Below are 21,804 nucleotides of genomic sequence, written 5' to 3'. Positions count from 1 at the left end.
AAAACCCACTGTTCAAAAATATCCTTTTCTTATTTATTTTTTCTCAAATGTCATAGTAATATCAATGCCACAATATAAAACACAGTGTTTCATTAAAAGTCCTAGTCTTTAAAATCCAAACTCTTAAAAATTTAGTTCTTTAAAATATGTAATATCTCTTTCAAAGTTCAAAGGTACTTGAAAATCTCCAGTCTCTCTAAAATTACAGTTTCCCTAAAGTATCCACTGTTTCTCACCTATGAGCTTCTATAAAACCGAAAAACAAGTTAAGTGTTCCTCTTCCAAAAAGAATGAACCAGGGCACATTCACAATCAGATCAAAGCAAACCCAAAATTCAACAGTATAGAAAATTATTTCCTTATCATCTGGGCCTTACTCATAATCTTTTGGGCTCCAAATTTCCTAGCCAGCACCATCCCTCTAGATCTATCTTCCAAGCACTTAATAAACAGATGCATCTTCAGCTACAGCTGATCAGAATTGATTGTCCCAGCAAAGCAACATTACCACTTTAGTAATCATGGTCTTTTGCTCATTACAGTCAGTTCTTTGGCTCCAGATGACCAAAGCCATAGATTATTTATTGAAAATATCACATAAATATCCCTGATAGAGTCTTTACTTCCCTCTGATACTTAAAAGACAGACTTCAGTCATCTCTCTCCCCTGCAGCATTCTTAACTTTCCATCTCTCACAACAAACTTGTCAGCTCTGAGCACTCAATGGTTTCCTTGGACCAGAGTTATAAAGTCCTTTCTCCATCATCCACAAATCAACCTGGTTAGGTCTGTCACAACAATACCCCATGAACTGGTATAAATTTGAGGTTTAATTAGGGTTTCCCACTGCTCTGATAAAATACCATGACCCAAAGCACCCTGGGGAGGAAAGGGTTTCTTATATTTTACATCTCTCGGGTTGATAGTGTGAGGCTATGTTGAGGGTATAGCCCAGGAGAGATTTCTTTCTGATTCTCTTCATTCTACTTGCAAACTGATATAAACTGGATTATTTTGTTTCAGCAAAAAAATTTGTTAATGAATTTTGTTTCTTTTCCAATATTGACTTTTCAGTACTAACTAACAACAATTAAAAAAAAAAAAAAAAAAAAAAAGCCAACACTTTATGTTTTAAAGGTAACATTTTTTTTATGGCTATAGTTAAGAATGCTGACCTTACACAATTAATCAAATTATTGAATCACTTTTAGTCAAGTGAGTCTCTGTCGTTTCTTAAAAAAGAGAAAGGCTTTAACTACAGACCAAAGAATCATAGTACTTTTTAAATAAATATTTGGCCATGATATCTTCTAATTTAGAATCATTGACTATGGTGTTTAAGACAGCCATTTTAAAAAGACAAGATTATCTTTGTGAGTTCGAGGCCAGCCTGGGCTACCAAGTGAGTTCCAGGAAAGGCGCAAAGCTACACAGAGAAACCCTGTCTCGAAAAACCAAAAAAAAAAAAAAAAAAAAAAAAAAAAAAAAAAAAAGACAAGACAAGATTGTACTGTAATTGGATGTTAAATATTTCTCAATTGCACTTTGTTCAAAGCCACATTTCCAGCATGTTGCTATTGGCGTATGGTATTATTTTCAAGGGACAAGTCCAAGTGGGAGTAAATTAGGTCACTGAATGTGTGTCCTGGATGGGGATTGAGCAACTACTCTCCTTTTCTCTCAGCTTGTGTTTACATGAGGTGAGTAGTTTTGCTTCATGCTGCCCCTCACCACTACAGATCTACTTGTTCAGAGAAATGAAGTCAATCTATCCTGTATTAAAACTTCTAGCACTATGCATCACAGTGACCAGTGACTTTACAATATAATGATCTCAAATAGGGAATTGGTGGAAAGAGAAGGCTAATATGCAGTACAAAATTCTGTGTCAGAAGTTTTCAGGTTTATGTCCCAAATACAACCCATTATTATTAGCTATGGTCTTAATTTTTTATATTTTCTGATTAGATAATCCTCCAAGTGAGTCAAGTGGGTAGATTGTGACTATTCTCACAGCACACAACAAGGCTTCCTATAAGAGGTGAGGGACATACTAATTTGCACCACTGCAGTGACTACTTTGTCATTTACAATATGTCATTGTACCATGTTTTTACTCTCTGTAGACACAATAAAATTATTAAAATAAAATAAAACTAAATGAATGACTCCCAGTTGCTGTGAAGGTTAATGCATATTAGTCGTTAATTTGAAGTGCTATCAGATACCTTTGCACACCTGCACTTCTGGCTACCATGGCATTCTAGAAATAATAACCTCCAGCAGGGTAGGACTATCAGTTATCTATGATAACTGTCACAGATGTTGAAGACTAAGCTTTAAAGCCATAACTACACTTCACAGAATAATAAGTGGATTAATGTGACATGAGATGTTATAAAGTCCAGAATCTAAAAAATAAACAGAAACAAAGGTAGCATTCACCCTCTATCTCATTTTTTTCTAACTCAGTCTCATTGGTAAACTCATTCTGGCTAGCTATATTTTTAGGAGTAAGTTTAAAATTCAATAGAAATTTAAAACATTTAAAAAATCCACACATTTCAGATTAGGATGAGTGTGTAAGTGTTGTGTGTGTGTACCAATGTGAACTATGTGTGTGTAAGTTTATTTGTTTATCCAAGCAAACAGCTGAACTTCTGCCCTGGCTAAAATAATAGTACAGTCTTGTCAGAATGCACATGACACCAGTAGTTCAAATTATTAGAGTCCATAAGCCAATTATAACATGAATGGGAATGTGTAAAACATGTGAATGAGTCTGCTTAAGATTGTGTCTGTGCTCACAAAAGCAAGATTAAATAATTAAGTCTCTAAGTTCATATTTTTTAGTAAAGCATTCTCATCTGCTAGTGACCCAAACAAAAGATCTACTCTATTTCATTAGAATATTAGAGATCATTCATGTAGATGTAGCCCAGAAATAATATATTGAATTCATGATTACTCCTGATATGTGTTAAGTTTCAGAGATAATTTAATAAATACCACCATAGCTTCAGTATATATTGTGGATATTTAATCAGATTGTAAAATAATTTATTGCGTGTCTATGTGTTAAATGTTCCTGAGACATATCTGCCTTTCATTGAAGGAATTAACTTTCTAATTATGAACATTCTGTCTTCTACATTTTTTTCTTTTGGTTTTTCTGTGTAGTTTTGGTGCCTGTCCTGGATCTTGTTCTGTAGACCAGGCTGGCCTCAAACTCACAGAAATCTGCCTGGCTCTGCCTCCCGAGTGCTGGGATGAAAGGTGTGCACCACCACTGCCTGATTCTCTTCTACATTTTGAAATACATTACTTGGATGATTTCAGGCCTGTGCCACTGTTGTATGAATGAATTTGTCAGATGATTACTTTTATTTTGCCCAATGGGCTGTGTCTAAGAAGTCTTGGAAACTGAAATATGAGGTAGGAGGAAAGGGAAAAGAGACTTTGGGTAACTAAGTGATATCTTTAATTGATATTCTAAGCATTCAAGAATTTTGCCACATAAAAAAATAAAATGTGCCATTAGTTAATGTACATCGAAGCAGGGTTCCCAATGCCTTATTCTTCATTTACAAATGACCTGATTTTCTGGTCTCATTACAGGCCCACCTTAAATATAGATTTTAATGTAATGAGGTTGCCCCACTTATGAGTTGCTACTATGCATTCCTAATATGCCTTAAGGAAGTTATTATCATGCCTAAAAGTAGGATGTGGGAATGAAGGGTCCAGGGTGAGAAGTAACCATTGAAGTACACAGTGACAGAGCTATATTGTACATAGAAACCTGAATGTAATTTTCATACCTTACTAAAAAAATCCTTAGAATATTTTATAAAGAAGCTAGAGACAAAGTTATTGTTCAATCAGGTGTTATATAACAAATTAGTTCTTTGGCCATGTAAAAATATGTTTTTATATTGATTTAGCAGTCTTTTATAGCACATTTCTTGACTGTTTTTAATAGATGTGCAATATCAATCTTGTTAAATACATACTAGATAATAATCTTATTCAATCCACCAAATAGCATCTACCCTTTACCAAAAGATTTGTACTAAATAAAGTGACTGCTAAAAACAATATTTCATAATATAAATTCAACCGCAATATTCTGAGTATAATAAATTTTGAAATTATAAATAAACTAACTGAATATTTACTACTCTTTGTTTTATAGATTGTTTTTAATGATTCAAAATGCATGCATAGGGTAGATAGGTCTTTGTGTACTCTCTACAGAAATAAAGTATAATACATGTAATGGTTTGATTATATGTCAATTGTGGAATTCTGACACACTGTCTAGATTCATTGGGTCTGAATTACAATAAATTCCCATTACAAAAACTAAATCAAAAGCATGATAAGGTCTGAATTAGTTTTATCACTTACATAAAATAATTTATTAAATGTATTTTCATTCTTTTTGAATAACAGTAAAAGCATGTACCACTAGTTCTCTATAATTTAATATCTCAGTGGATCCAGAAGCTCTGTAGGTAAACAGTATAGAAAAAGAAAGCTTCCCATGTAAAAGCAAAGAAATAAAATCAATATCAAGTGTTTTAAGATACAATTTGCCTAGTCTGCCTATCTGGTGTGTTGTTTGTGTGAGGTTGAGACTGAACATTAAAACTCCCTGTTTAACTGCACTTGACATTTGATTTCTTCCCTAGGCCTCTTTGCCCTCTCTCTTGTCCATTTGTGATATGTTGGGAAGTGCTACAGGCAAACTGTTCAGTGCACAAAAGTAACCACCTGAGCCTATAGACTGACAGAATTGAAAAATGGCACTGGGTGATTTAGATAACATTGCATGAGCTAGGCAACACTTTCAGAGAAGATATTTATTTATCACTAAGTCTTCTACCGCAGTGAGAATGTCCACAAGTGTGAAAACTCCCACACCAGTTTCCATAAAACGTGCTAAGCTAGCTTCCTGCAAATGGAGTGAACAAGTCTTTCATCTTAGTCACTGGCCTTTCAAAGAAAGTCACCTTCCTTCTCTCCAAAAAAACTATTCTTTTTTATAAATTACTTGTCTTAAAGTAAGGGACTAGACTCAGGTGTGACAGTAAAGCTAAAAGCACTGAGTTGAGTACATATAATTTTACAAATGGGTTTCATGGAAAGTTTTCCTAACCACCTACTTTGTGTTAAATTCTTTAGAATATACACACTAAAAACATCAACCTATATTTTTATTAAAACACAATGAAAATGTGGCATATATAAACAACAGAATTTTATTCAGCTCTAAAGAAAAATGAATTTAGGCAGTTTGCAGGAAAACAGTGGGAGCTGAGAAAAAAATATATTAAATAAGGTAACCTTGGCTCAGAAAGACAAACACTACATGGTTTCTACCAGTCATGTGTATACTTATTTGGGAGTAAGTATATAGAGATGTGTGTGTGTCACTTTGCAGAGTTTCCCTGAATTATTTTTGATGATTTTGTGAGACACTTAACAGAAGATATACAGATCTTTAAAAAATGATGTGCACAATTGTGGTGGTATTGTGTATTCTAATAAATTTATCTGGGGTCAGAGAACAGACAGCCACTAGATACAAAGGCTAGAAAATGGTGGCACTCACACCTTTAATCCTAGCATTCCAGAGATAGAAATCCCTCTGGATCTCTGTGAGTTCAAGGCCACATTGGAAATAGCCAAGCATGGTGACTATTTAATCCCAGAAAGCCAGCCTTTAATCCCAGGGAGTGGTGGTAGAAAACTGAAAGATATATAAGGCGTGAGAACCAGAAACTAGAGGCATTTGGCTGGTTAAGCATTTGGCTGGTTAAGCATATGGCTGATTAAGCATTCAGGCTTTTGAGCAGTAATTCAGCTGAGACCCATTCCGGATGAGGACTCAGAGGCCTCCAGTCTGAGGAGACAAGACCAGCTGAGGATCCGGCAAGGTGAGATAGCTGTGGCTTGTTCTGTCTCTGATCTACCAGCATGGACCCCAATAACTGACCTGGGTTTGATTTTATTAGTAAGAACTTTTAAGATTCCTGCTAAACACAATACCATATTGCCAAAGATGGCTGAATCACTTTACTTGGATTTAATCTGTAACTTCATTAGTGTTGTCACAAACCCCAAGATGTCCGTGTTTTACAAGGCCAAGTAAAACTTGGTGTACTTTGGGTATTCACCATCTTCTTCAGTTATTTGACACACTTACTTGTCTTGTTTTAAGGCCAGGCTGTGTGAATAGTGCTGCAGTAAACACAGAAGTCCGTGACCTCTCCAAGGTGTGATTTCAATCTGATTTAAATTAACCTTTGGTAGACTTGTTTTTAATTTTTAATAAGCTTCCAGTATTTTCCATAGAAATGCTTATATCAACATGCTCAAGCCTTGTTTTATATTTGAATTAAATTGTGTGTGTTTGGTGTGTGTGTGTGTGTGTGTGTGTGTGTGTGTGTGTGTGTGTGTGTTTGGTGTGTGTCCACACAAGGGTGCATAAAGTTCACAGTAAAGCATATCTACCCTGCTAGTTACTTACTAATTTAGTACACAAAGTACATGATATAGATCTGGTTGTACAATAACAGGAAGAAATACATTTATATATCATGTAAATGATAAATCATTTAAGAGTTTATTTGAAATATTTTTGGTACATTTTAATGTAAATTGTTGGAAATTTTGCACTAATCCAAATTTTAAATGTATTTAATGATGTTCTAAATGAAACTCAACTAAACAATTCAAGCAGCAATTTTATGTATATATGTTTGTATATGTTCATGTGTGCTCCTGGGTGCATGTGTATGTGGAGTTCAGAAGTCAACACCACATGTCATTCTTGATCTCTCTACCTTTTTTTTTATACAGACTCTATCACCTAGCCTGAATCTCAACTATTAGTCTAGGCTTGGTGGCATCAAAGTTCCAGGTCTCTGGTTCAACTAGCAGATTGGGATTACAGATGGGCGTTGCTATACCTCAATTTCGCTTGGTTGCTGCAGATACAAATTGCTCTTTATGCCTGTTGTGCTTGGGGGTATTTTACCAACACACCCTCGTAAGCATTGTATTTTAAAATCAAGCATTATAACAAAATATAATGTGAAATACTTGATATATGGTGAGGGACGACTTTAGAAGATCATTAACATCTGTTTTCCACAGTTAGATCATTATGTTTCTGTAACGTTGAGGAGTACCTGTACTCAGCTAAAGCATTGCAGTTCCTAGACTACAATAGTGTGGAAGTTGAGCTCAATAGTGTTTCAGGCAGTGTTCAATGACACTGAACAGCAAGAGAACAGATTCTGTAAAATGCACACATGGGGGCTTTGGAGAAGGTACAGTTGATAAAGTGAGTCTGAGGACCTGGATATGGATCCCCAGAACCAACTCAAAAGCCAGCAGCAATGGAGGGTCCTGTGTTTAACACCGAGAGAAGGTAGACAGGTGCCCAAAGCTCATGGTTGAGCCAACATGGCTAATTTGATGAATTTCAGGTTGAATGAGAGAGGCTGTTTGACATAATAAAAAAGGGAAAATATGGATTCAAAGGGTGCGTATGCACATGTGTAATATCCATAAGTACATGTAACACACAAATACAACATATCACAGACACAGAACTTGCCCCATGTGAAACAACACAAACACACACAAGTGCTTAATTATTTTAAGGAAAAAAAAAGAACATAGGTAAGTGTGTTTGCAAAGTATTTCCATTCTTTACAGTTCACACCTTGGGACTGACATGCATCATATAGCACAAAGTGATCTTTGGAAGGTTCTTGGTATTATTTGACAAATTAGTAAAAAAGAAAGTAATCATATGCTCACCTCAGAACACGCATGTGCCATTTGCTTCCTATAATCATTCACTTCCATGATCAACTGAGAAAGACATTTTATATTAAGGCCTCCAAACATGTACTGTGGATATTTTACAGTCTGCTGGTGTTCCTGTGTTTGCCTTTTCTTATTAACACCCAGTGCTACAAATGCTATTTTCTATTTTGTTTCTTCCAATTTGCACATTTCTCCATTCTTGATCAAAAAACATCCTCTCAAAACTCTTCCCAGTCTAACCATCAGTTTGACTAATTAAAAAGCTTTTTGTCATTGTCTTAGGGAGGCATTCATAATTGTGGATTGTAATTCTACATTTTGAATTAATCTGTTTCAGGAAAGAAAGGGTATCATTAATCTTCATCCCGTGAATGCTTGCATGGTGTGTGACAATGAATATGTAATCAATAACTACCCTTTGAATAAGTAAAGACCCTGCATTGTCTGCCTTGTATTTTTTCTAGCCTGAGAAGTTTTACAGGTGAGATTTGAGTTTCATCTGCCTAATAACTATTACAGGAAACTTCAAAAGCCATTGCCTCTGACTCTATACTTTACCCTTTCTTTTCAATAAGTTCAAGCACAAAGGCCAATTTTATTGTTGTTGGGAAACTTATCATTATTATAAAAGTGTCATCTCAATGGTGCATATTAATCATACAGTCTTTTTTTCTCATGAGCTTCAGTTATAGTTGAATTGATAATTGTATATCCTTGTTCTGGTTTGCTCTGCTCTTTCACATGAAGTAATTGTTCATCTTCTCAGAGTTTAGATGATTATATTGTAAGATTAATTATGTGCAAGAATTCCTATTTCCTTTGTAGAACATTTGAGTTTTCCTAATGAGGGGTGACTGTTATATAGGTCACTTATTTGCCATCAAAACAATTAATCAAAGAAGTAAATGAGTAGACAGAAAAATCTATGTGACAACTTAGCCAACAAAAATTTTCAACATATAAATAATTTCTTTCTTGAAACAATTAACTCTGTAATGAAGATTATATTTTAAATTTTTGGTTTTCCTATCTTTCATTTTCATACCTGTATTAGTCAGGATTCTTTAGAGTCACAGAACTTATGGAATAAATCTCTTTTTCTATCTTTGTCTCCATCTATCTACCATATGGTACAATATACATGGGTATTTATTGAAATGACCTATAGGCTGCAGTCCAACAATGGCCAGTGTGAATGGAAATTCCAAGGATCTAGTAGCTCCTCAGTCTCAGGAGGCTGTGCCTCAGGTGATCTTCTATATATGCTGGAATTCTGAAGAAGGAGGCTCTGTTGCCAGCGAAGGAATGGATGTGCTGACAAGGTGAGGGCAAGCAGGCAAAGAAGAAATCCTTCCTTCTTCATTGTCCTTATAAAGGTTTACAGCAGAAGGTGTGTCCCAGAATAAAGGCGTACTCTCCAGTCCTGAGGTCAGGATTAAAGGTGTGTGTCTTCCAGTCTCAAGATCCAGATCAAAAGCAAGTTGTCTTCTTGCCTGAAGATCAAGATCACAAGTGTATCTTCCATTTGTGGATTATAGTTTATTCCAGGTATAGTCAAGTAGACAACCAAGAATACCCATCACACTAATCCTCAGAATTGATTGGATTTTTAAACTCAACTATTTTGTGATGACTCAATAATCATAAGCACTAAGTAAATAAACTAGTAAAAACTAAGTAATATTTACTTAATGATTCTCAAGTCCTAAGTGAATTATTTTCTGAAGGTTGTCAATCTTCTAACAGAAAGATAATGTTCTCCTTGTTAAATTAGCATATAGGCATTTGAACATACATTTAGGTTTTCATTCATTTTTTGAATTATCTTTATACATTATGTCACTTTAAGAGTTCAATATTGCCAGGTGGTAGTGATGTACGCCTTTAATCCCAGAACTTGGGAGGCAGAGCCAAACGAATTTCTGTGAGTTCCAGGCCAGCCTGGTCTACAGAGCAAGATACAAGAAAGACACCAAAGTTACACAGAGAAACTCTATCTCAGAAAAAAAAAAAGTTCAATACTATATTTCCTCTATAACAACATTTGGCATGAAGCATGTATAGTAGTCAAGTAGCAATTAAAGAGATTTTTAAAACATGATGAGACATTCCCAGTATCACAAGAAATAACATGCAAATCTGGAGACATGAAATTGTAACAAAGAAAAATATTTCTACCCAGAAAAATAGTCCACAGTGTAATTGGACAACTATAGAATGGGAGAAATGCTGGAAACTATGTAACTGATAAGGCTTAATATCCAGAATCTTGCGAGAAACTCATGAAGCCTAACTGTATAGACATAAATAACATTAAAGTATGTAGTGGACCTGGAAAGATACATCTCTCAAGGGAAGACACAGATGATCAGCAGGTAAGTGGAAAATGTGCAGTGTGCCTAACTACCAGGGAAATTAAGATCATACCACGGTGAGAACAAAAACAGCAAATGCTACTCTTGTGGGGGAAAGGAAGGTCTTGCAGTTTGTGGATGTGAATGTAATTTAGTACATATATCATGAAAAACAACAAAAGAGCTTCTCAGAAAAGAAAAAAACTTAAAAATAGATTTATGATACAATCCAACTATCCTACCAGTGAAAATATATTGAAAATGATTGAAAGGTGTGTTTTTAATTATACACACACACACACACACACACACACACACACACACACACACACACACAATCCAAACGGAAAATAGAAGATGAGGATTGAATTCTTCACGTGGTGAATAGAGTGAAAAAGAAGAAGTTGGAGGAGCCTGGAAGTGAAGCAAATACAATGTATTCATGTGTGAAATGCTCTAATAAAAACATCAATAAATGAATTTAGTCAGACTGAGAAGGTAACCTGCAAGATTTACTTGCATTACAATATACCTATAAAGAAAAACTGAATTTAAAATGTATAAAACTGGACTAGGCCCTCTGCATAAGCAAGACAGTTATGTTGCTTGATCTACTTAAGGGCCCCCCTGGCAGTAGGATCAGCATCCATACCTGATGCAGGAGCTAGCATTTTGGAGCCCACTACCTCTGGTGGGACAGATTGCACAGCCTTGAGGCAGGGGGAGGGGCTTGGACCTGCCTGTATTGAATGTACCAGGCTCTGCTGACTCCCCATGGGAGGTCATACCTTTTTGTATGAGGGAATGGAGAGTGAATGGTTGGAGGAAGGCTGGAGGGCTGGGAGGAGGGAAGAGGGGGATCTGTGATTGGTATATAAAATGAATAATAAAATTTCTTAATAAAAAATATAAATTGCACTATCAAGACCACAAGATACTAAGGAATAAATTTAAAAATAAGCTATAGAAACTCTACATTGGAGGCCATTCTGACAAGGGAAGCAGGTTGGTTAACAATGCAGATCTTTATGTCTCTCCCTCATCTACTTTAAATCCAATCCCACAGTCTCATCCATAGCTCTGTAGCAGACCACCTGCTAAGGTTTTCCCTTCCTCCATGCCCCAATCTCCAGTGGATCACACAGATCTCCCCTTCAACCTTTCTTCCCCAGAACCATCTCTTTATTCTAGTTGCCAAATCCATCAGGCTTTCCCTACAGGTCATTCTGGCCAGGGAAACCGGGAACCTCACTGGGAATCATCACTTTTACCTCTTTTCTTCCAAATCAATCCACCAGCATAGCATTATCCCCATATCTGTAGAAACCACCTTCTGTGGCCTCCTTCTCCTCTCTGGCTCCACCAACAGCATATCCACAGATCTTCTCCTCCAGCATTCCTCCAACTCATCCTCCAATCCCAACCCCCAACTTCCAGTAGGCTTTTCCTGGGAATGAGCCAGCCAAGCCTGACATAAAAACAAGTAGGACAGCAAAGCAGGTAAGCTGGCTTCATATCTTCCCTCTCTGTCTTCTCATCCATATCCAGTCACCCAGTCTCATTCCCAGCTCTATAGCATACTACCACTGGTTGGCCTCTCCTTACATTCTGACACCAACCATGAGGCACGAAGCAGATCCTGGTGCAACACCCTGCTTTCCTTCTTCCTGTAGACCAGCTCATCCTCTCATTCCCAGCCCACCCTCATTCCTCAAGTGTCAGCTCTCATTACCTTGAAGCACATTTTTCCTGGAAACCCCAGTGGCCACACTTATCAGGATCCAAGAAGAATTTCTAAATTATGTGTTCCAAATTGGGCAACATACAACTGCCACACTCTCCTAAGATCCAGAGAGGGCAACAGAAACCAAAGAACAACAACAAAAAAAAAAAAAAAAAAAAAAAAAAAAAAAACCACAAGAGCAGATATCTGCACCTATAATTGTACAATTTCCCATCTCAGATGCCTAAACAACAGCATAAAAATACAATCATCAATAAGAGTCAGGCCAATATATCTCCACTACAGCCAAGCAACCCTATTACAGTGGGCAGTGAGTATTTCAATAGAGCTGACACACAAAAGAAAGACATTAAAATAGTCATTATGAATATGACAGGAGTGCTGAAGAGGGAATGAATGAATCTCTTAAAGAAATCTATGAAGGAGCTGGAGAGATGATTGGCTGCTCTTCCAGAGGACCCGGGTTTCAATTCCCAGTACCCACATGGCAGGTCACAACTGCCTGTAATTCCAGTTCCAGGAGATCTGACACCTTCACACCGACACACATTAAATAAATTTAAATAAATTAAACAGCAACAAAAGAAATCAACCAAAATAAAAGCAAATAGATGAAGCAAATGAATAAAATAATTCAAACCTGAAAATGGAAATAGAGTGAATAAAGAAGGTCTAAATCAAGGGAAAACTGGAAATGAAAAATTTTGGAACTCAAAGAGGAACCTCAGTGGAAAAAAAAAATAAAACCTCAGCAAGAGATGGAAAAGAGAACTTTGTAGATTGAAATCACAATTAGAAGAAATGGATTTCTTGGTCTAAGAAACCGTTAAATCTAAAGTAATCTTGGCACAAAACACCCAGGAAATCTGGGAAACTACGAAATGACCAAATTTAGGAAAAATAGGAATAGAAGAAACTCAGATCAAAGGCTCAGACATTTCCAACAAAATCAAGAAGAAAATCCCCCTAACCTAAAGAAGGAACTGCCAATCATAGAACGAGAAACATAAAGAACATCAAATAAACTAGGCCAGAAAGAGAATTTCCCTTAGCACATAATAATCAAAACACTAAACATGCAGAACAAAGAAAGAATATTAAGATCTGCAAGGACAAAAGACCGAATAAATATAAAGGCAGGTACATTATACTAACACCTGACTTATCGATAAAGACTTTATAAAACTCAAAGGTCTGAGCAGATGTTCAGAAAGGCCTGGAGAGATGTACAACAGGTTTTAAAAGACCACAAATGTCTGCCATACTAGTATATGAGCAAAACTTTCAATCACATTAGTTGGACAAATTAAGACTTTCCATCATAAAACCAAATTTAAGCAATATCCATCTACAAATAAAGTCAATAGCAGGAAAACTCTACCGTAAAAATGGTTAAACACATCTAAGAGAACACAAAAACTAAATAATCCCAGACAAGCAAATCAAAAGAGGAGAAAGAATCACATACATACAAACCAACCACCATCATCACAATAAACAACAACAACAAAATAAGTGAAATCAACAAACAAGGCTCATTGATATCTCTCAACATATATGGACTCTCAATTTTCCAATAAAAAGACACAGACTAACAGATTGGATGGAAAAAACAGGATCTATCCTTTTGTTGTATCAAAGAAACACACCTTAAAATAAATGATAGACATTACCTCAAGGTAAAAGGACAGAAAAAGATATTCCAAGCAAATAGACCTAAGATGAGCATCAATGTAGCCATTTTAATATTTGGAAAAAGATTTAAAAAATAATCAGGATAAAAAAGTACACTATATACTCATCAAAGGAAAAATTTTCTAAGAAGACATTGCAATTCTTAACATGAATGGAACTAGAACATTTCATCTAGGGTGAGGTAACTGGGGGTGGGGGCACAGAGACTTCATAGTGAGGCCTTATTCCATCTTGACTCAAGGTCAGAGTGTACCAGCTTGTTTTGCTTTTGCCCCTCGAGGCTGCATAACAGGATTTTTTCCAAAGGTGTGGTTACCAGGTATCTTGAGTATTAAGGAGGTGTTTAGTATAACTTGTTTGTACTTTGAAAGATAATGTCCTTGAAAGCAGGAGGTCTTTTGCCCCCTTTGCTTTGGGTATAAAAAGGTTGTGAATAATAAATTCAGGGCAACTACAATATTGACCCAGAGCTCTCCCAATGTTCTTCTGTGGCTCTGTCTTTTTCTTTTACACCTACATCTCTAATTTTCATATCTATTATTTATCAATCCACACTCCCCTATACCAAGGACTGTGGATATTAGCTGTTAGGTCAATTATATTCAAGACACAACCTGTAGAGTCTCGGAGGTTAGTTATGGATTAAGGGACTAGGTGGAGAGTGGCAGAGAGAATCATCCTAAGAAAGGGAAATATAATATATAGTTATGAATGGCTAAGGGAGACTGAAACTGGAGTAAAAGAGGACAAAATGGGGAGTAAAGGGGAGATAAAGATAAAAGTAATGGATATTTGAGAGTAGTGGGAATTCCTAATACAGTAAAATCTTCATAAGATATACATATAGGAGGGTAATCTAATTGAAATCACCAAATAATGGGGAAGAGAGGATTTCAACCAGACATCTCTTGTCACCAAATGAAGCTTCCAGGGCTGAGATTGGTTACATCTAGTTGAGTTATTGGCCAAATGCATCCTATCAGATCCCCCAAATAGCCCAGGCTGTTGCTAAAGTTATATGTTACTTTCCACACACTTACAGCAAGGCTATATTGCTGAAGACAAGTTACACAACGTATTGAACATGGAGAAGTCAAGGTGGTGTCTTTATAGAGCCTTCATCCCTACGTGCTTTCATCTTTGGTTGAGAAAAGTACTCTGTATACTGCTGAATGAGAAATGTAAATACCCACTCAGCTGAAAACCATTCTATAATGGTGTCCTACCTGCAAGTTATACTAGTATAAGGATGGCATACAACTTTTGTGAGTAACTAGCTAGTATTTGATTTGTCGGATGGCCCAGTCCATGCCATACCTGACACTTCTTGGGTGACCAAGAACATGAGACTATTCCAGGGACCTAGGCAAAACAAAAAACTACTGTTCTACTAAATAAACATAGCAATAAAATGACACCTAATGACATTCTGCTATACTTATAGATCAGTACCTTGATCAATCACTATCAGAGATGTGTCCCCCTGCAGTATATAGGAACAGATATAGAGACAAGACACTATCCTGAGAGTGTGAGACCTTGGAAGACTCACTCCTAAACAGGATGTCTCCATCAAATCCTTCCCCTCATAGCTTAGGAAACACTGTCGAAGAGGAGTCAGGAAGTGTCAGACACAAAGTGGATGGAGGACACTGGGAAAAGACGGTTCTCAAAACCAACTGGATTTTTCATAGATGAAGTCACAGACATGGAGGCAATGGGCACAAGGCCTGTGGGAGTCTGCAACAGATGAAGAACTAGAAGAGGTGGTCCCATGCTCCAACTCCTAAACCAGAAGCTATATCCAAGCGGTAACCACTTGAAATGTAATGTTTTGTTGCCTGCAAGGGACTGTAGCTGAGGATATAAACTGCTCTTAAGGGTAGACTTTATTCCCAGTGGTTGGTGGCCATAAAAACCAAACTTAATGGCATCTTTGGAGCTTGTCTCATAATGTCATGTCTCAAGGCTTTTAAAAAAATTATCTTACTTTTAATTTTTTATTGTTTTCCTCTTTCTTCCCCTCTCCTCCCTCCCTTCCTCCCTCCTTCCTCTTCTTGTTTTTTTTTTTACCCTTTCTCTATAAATTATGGCTTCCCATTTATTGTTTCTATGGGAGTCCTGAGTATATGAATGAGTGGGCCTTTGTTTCCTGTTCCTTTTCTGTTGCTCTTTTCCTTCTCTTTGTTTTGGCCTAATCTGATGAGTGAGTGTTTGCTTTACCTTATTTTTCTCTTTTTTTATTATTATTATCCTTTAGAAACCTGTTTGTTTTCTAATAAGAGAGAGAAAAGGGATGGTTCCAATTTAGGACCAGTCTGTGAGGAGTAGAGAGGGGGAAAACTGTAATCACGATATATTACGTGAAGAACAAAAGCTATTTTCAATAAAATGGGGAGAAAGGAGACCACAGAAGTGTAATATTAGGAGACAAGGACAGAATTCAGGCAAAAGTACACATAGATCACGAAAGAAGATACAAACCTAATTTATTTCTTAGTTTCAACTTTATCACAATATTTTATTTTGTTCTGGTTGTGAGTACATAAGAGTGTAGTTAATAATGAAATCATAGAATCCTAAGCAAGAATCCATGACATATAAATGGCTATTCTAAGTCCTGAGAGACAATCCATGCTTTATGAATGTCCATTCCAGCTGTTTAGCTTTACATGGAGATTAAGTTTGATCTAGCTGGGTCATGTTCTTACCTGTGAGTTTCCTACAATGAAGTGATTTTAAAATCTATAATTTCTAAAACCTATAAAATCAGAGTGATATTCTATGTGGGCAATCATACATTCAATCCAGAGTGGCTGGCAAGTAGTAGGAATCCAATGTTCCAGTGTGGAATTTATGAGGAAGTTGAATTTATCTGCTTGACCTTAAGCTTCTCTTCAAACTCTAAGTTTGAATCCACCTCAGCATTTTAACCTAAGAATTAGAATTTGGAGAACTTGCATAAACGTTCCATACCCAGAATCTTTTATGTAAATAGTTAAGAACACTGAGAAGTGTACAAAATAAGTTAATGCCTAATAATTTAGACTATCAGTTTAATATAATTAAAAAAATAAAGTCCAAGATCACATTCTTCATTTGGTATATATCTGCTTTCCTCACAAAATTAAACTATTCAACATCTTTCTTCATCTGCATAAATAATACATTTCTAATCTCATATGTAGCATGTTAAATGAAGCTCTCCAGACTAGATAGAAATAGATGAAAATATGATTTTTAAGACCTCAAAGTTCTTATATAAGCAAATGATAACTGACATTTCCATGCTGCTGAGGAAAAGTAATGTTTCAAGCAGTAAGAAATCTTGTTTGAATTAAAGATGATGGCTAACACAATTTTTTATTAAGCTCATATTTCATCTATATTCAGAAACAAGATTTATGTCAGATCCCTGGGCCTGAATAAAGTTGTCCTAATTAAGTTCAAAATAAGATGAAAATGTATAATAAATAACATTTACTCTGGCCTTTCCTAATCTGTAATGGCAAAAGTATATATTTGATATATTCCTACTTTAATTCATCCAAATGAAAGTTCTGCCAATAAATACGAAGTGAAAGGCAAATATTGCTAAGACTTCTTTTTATTTAACATGGAGTTAAATTTGTGTTACTAATGGCAGTTGAAATTGCCAAGTATGTGCACTGAAAAGCAGATTTGAAATGGAATTGTTACATCATGAGAATCAATGGTAATCCCTCACCACTAACACCAGAGAGAGTGAAATTCCTTGTTCTTATGACACCTAGCATTTTGCTTCCAAGATAGCTACTTGGTGTATAATTATATCATTCATTTATTACTTCAAGAAGATTGTTAGATATACTATAGAATCTGTAATTGGAAAAAATACAGAAAAATATTTTCCCACTTCCTTTGTTATAAAAGCAATATACGTCAGGGCAGTAGATATTATACATTGAATCTGTTATCATTGTGGAGTTTATGATATGCAGTTCAACTCTTTCTCAGAGGTGGAAGGTAGCAAGAATTTCCACTGATAGTCAGGGGAGCATGTAGTGAACAGGTAGTGCTCTGCATTGTGCTGATTCATGAAGCTGTGTTATTCAGTATGCAGACTTATTAGGACATAAACCTACTATAAACCTAGAGAATCTGAAAAGAATAAAGATGTAAAATGTGGTTTCCATAGTCATAGAATACTTAAAGTTTAGGCAATTAACATACCAAACACTTAACATGACTCTTCCTATGTGTATAAGATCAAACAGAATCTGTACTTAAACAATTTCCAAGTTTATGATTTAATATAATTATCTGTAGATCTCATATTGTACACAGCAACTCTAATCTCATTTACTCTGGCTGAGAACTCCATCCTCGTTGAAATCCTCATCCTGGTAGATACTACTTATTTTTTGCTTCTGGTTGATGTTATCGTTTTGTATGTTTTATTTGATTTCTGTATTACTGAGTTCATACGGTGTTTTTCATTCTTTCTGGCTTCTTTCACTTAACATCATATCCTCTAGTTTTGTTGATGCTGTTAAAATTAACAAGATCTTTTGAAGACTGAAACATATTCTGCTAATGTATGTGCTTCTAAGCTTTTTTACTTCCTCATTTGTTCATCTACTGTAGCCATTCCAGCTTTGATCTGGAAGTTCCAACCTCCATTGAGGCTTCAGTAACTGTCACTCCTACAAGGCGGGGCCAAGTACAATCTACTGTTGAGCTGCTCCTGGATCACTTCCACAGCTCAGTTACTATAAAAAAAAATGGTGCAATGAACACATATCTCTATGGGGTTCTGATGTAGTTTGTTCAGATAGATAAACCAAGGAGGCAATCCTAATTCAGATAGTTTATTTCTAAGTTTTAAAGGACCTCTCTATCATTCTTCCTTATTTTTCTAATATTTTCCAATAGGGTACAAGGGTTCCCTATTCTCCCCACTATTGCCAAAATTTGTTATTTTATATTTTCTGGGTAGTGGCCATCATAATAGCCATGAAATATCTCATCAGACTTTGATTTACACATCCTTGATGCTTAGTGAGGTGGAAATCCTTTATTAAAATAATTTTAAGAAATATTTTCATATGCAGAATATTAATCATATTAATGGTCAACAAAAATAACCATTAGCTAGTCAACACTTGACCTCATCATGCCCTAATTCTACTTCCTGAGAAATGTAGATACAGTATTTTAATTTTCCTTCTCAGTCAAATACAAATTCAGATTTTCTTCTTCTCTAAGGAAAAGTAGATGAAGGATATATTCAAAAAGACAATAGAAATTGGGTTAAAACTTCTGAAATGTATCAGCATATACATTGATGTGTTTTTTTTAGCATTTATTTATGTTGTATTGTGCACATGTGCTTGTGTGAGTGTCAATGTATGCAGCCATGTGTACAAGCTTCCATTACACAGTGCATGTGTTGATGTTAGAGAATAGCTTTAACATGTCAGTTCACTCCTACCATGCAGGTCCTGGGGATGGAACTCAGCTCATCATGCTTGAGAGCCTACACCATTAGCAGCTGAGCCATCTCGCAGCACATGAGTTTAGTTCAGGAACACATTTTTAATTATTACATTGTGATTCATTGACTTTACAATTAATTGAAAGATAGATAAGATCCATTTGTAATAATTCATTTTATAAATATGAAATTCTTTCATTTTAGCCAGAGACATGAAGGTGAAATATTTTAAGCTGTAACTTGGGTATCTTGATAAAAATTGTCAATGTGACTTTTTTGATCTATTATCTTTTTTTCTTATAACACAGAATAGAAATACAAAAGCTCAGGGGTGATTCATCACTAATGTGAGAACAACCTAGAAACTAAAACACTGTAATAAAATAAGTGAAAGAAACATAAGACCCTGCTGCATAGTAATAAAGATAAAGAAAGTAGGCTTATGAAAGACAAGAGTTATCTATTTTAGTAAGCAATACATGGTAATAATTTATGAGGAAGTTTGAAGTACATATGGACAATTAACCTCAAACTTAAGTAGCAACTAGTCTCACACAAGAATAAAGAAACTTTACAGTGGAATAAAATTATGAATGTTGTCTTGATCCTATGTTAACAACACATCAGTTGCTCTGGAGTGCTTTTTCTCATGATATGTTTGTGTGTCCAAGTATGCATTACAATCAAGTAAGCTATTTATTTGGAAACACATTAGTAACTATTTTATTTATCTTGGCCAAATGATTTACTTGTATATTCTATTGGTAAACACATTATTTCTATATGTTTTCAAATGAACATCTTTGAAAAACCTATACTTAAAAGTTGTATTTGAGCCGGGTGGTGGTGGCGCACGCCTTTAATCCCAGCACTCGGGAGGCAGAGCCAGGCGGATCTCTGTGAGTTCGAGGCCAGCCTGGGCTACCAAGTGAGCTCCAGGAAAGGCTCAAAGCTACACAGAGAAACCCTGTCTCGAAAAACCAAAAAAAAAAAAGTTGTATTTGTGTTTATTTAAGTGTATTTGTAAAAACCTTAGAGTACTCAAAATGTTTTGTGCCACATAAGGAAAATATCAGAAATAGTGAATGAGTTCTAGATTTGTTTCCAAAATTCATTCAAAATCAAACATGCAGTGGATCCTAGATGGTTCTGAAAGCACATCCCTGTGTTACTCCTCACAGTAACACTGCATTCTTGGTTCTGAACACATTTTACTGTATGTTTATGCTACTAAATCTGAAAAAAATGTTACCTATTATAGTTATGTTCAGTTTCAAGACTATGGTTTGTCATCAGTTCCTGTGTTTAACTGCACACTTTTTTGCTCTTATGCAAATTGACTCTCATATATTTGAAAATCTTCTAAGAGTCAAATGTGAGTTTAAAAACTAAAAAAAAAAAATGCATAAATTCAGCATTGCAGTTATAATAATAGCCACTGCTCATATGTATACTGTCTACTGGGCTGGCCATCAACCATTATAATGGAAAGCACAGGTTCACACATAGAAATGTCAACAATAGGAAACAACATAAATACAAGAGTCTTCAGCTCAAACAATCCAAAGATCCAAAATAAGTAATATGCAGGATCAGTATTATCTATTAATAGCATAATTTGCTTTTTGAACTTTTAGTTAAAAAAGGGATAATCCTGATGGTGATGCTGGGCAGAAGTCAAAGTGAGATTTTTTTGGGTTCACATAAGATGTCTTCTGTGTGCATGGAACGATTAACAATTGTCTTTCTGAAAAGTATGAAGGTTTCTTAGAAAGAACAATTCCATAAATGTTCTTGCACTGTCACTCTATACTCCAAGTGGCATAATGGCATCAATACTATCTATAGAAATGTGTCTTTCAGTGAGAATGTGTGGAAACTGTAGAGGTGAGAGGGCTGGAGATTAATACATGCACATTCATCTGATCTTTAGATAAAACTCAGAATTAATAGTCCTGAGAAGTACTTAGCATCTGCTTTTGTGAAAACAATTATTATCTCAAATATGTACACTGTCAAGGGGAACTACAGTAAAGTTTTTTGCAAATGCAAATGTTAAATTGGTGTGGCAGTTCGATAAACATAAATCTCACTGAAGTACACTGAATTTAAAGAACCAACTGCTAAAAATAACATTCTAGAACTTTATCTTGATGACATAAATTTAGAAAACTGAGACATTATGCTCAAATAATTATGCTCATTAAAATGACTTAATATTTCCTATTCAGGTAAACATTGATACTCACCTCATGTGTCCTGAAGGTGGGATCAGTTCTTTTACTTAATGCATATGGCCTCAGATGGTAGTAGTTTGGCAGCTCATATCATAGTGCTATGAACTGTGAATATAAATACATGGGTGTGATTTCAGGGGAAAATGGCCAAAGCTTTTGATTATCTCATGGCCTCATAAAGAGACCTCTGGTTTCTTTATGTGTGTCACAACCTCCAAGGTGTAAGGAAGACCTTCAAGTAGATAAGGATATCTCCCTAAAATCACAGGACAGGTAATATGTTCAGGACTTTCCTAGGGAAGCTTAGAAGCAGTACTCCTGAGAGAAGGCATAGATGATTCATAAGAAATTTTCCATTAATCCAATATCCCCAAATTGTACAAATATTAAAAAGTCTCCCAAGTATGCAATAGGTGAAGATGAAAACCAAAAATGGCATGGCAGCCATCATG

Source organism: Peromyscus leucopus, chromosome 14 (assembly GCF_004664715.2).
Source record: "Peromyscus leucopus breed LL Stock chromosome 14, UCI_PerLeu_2.1, whole genome shotgun sequence".
NCBI lineage: Eukaryota > Metazoa > Chordata > Mammalia > Rodentia > Cricetidae > Peromyscus > Peromyscus leucopus.
The sequence above is the reverse complement of the archived record's forward strand: the minus strand, read 5'-3'. Positions refer to the sequence as shown.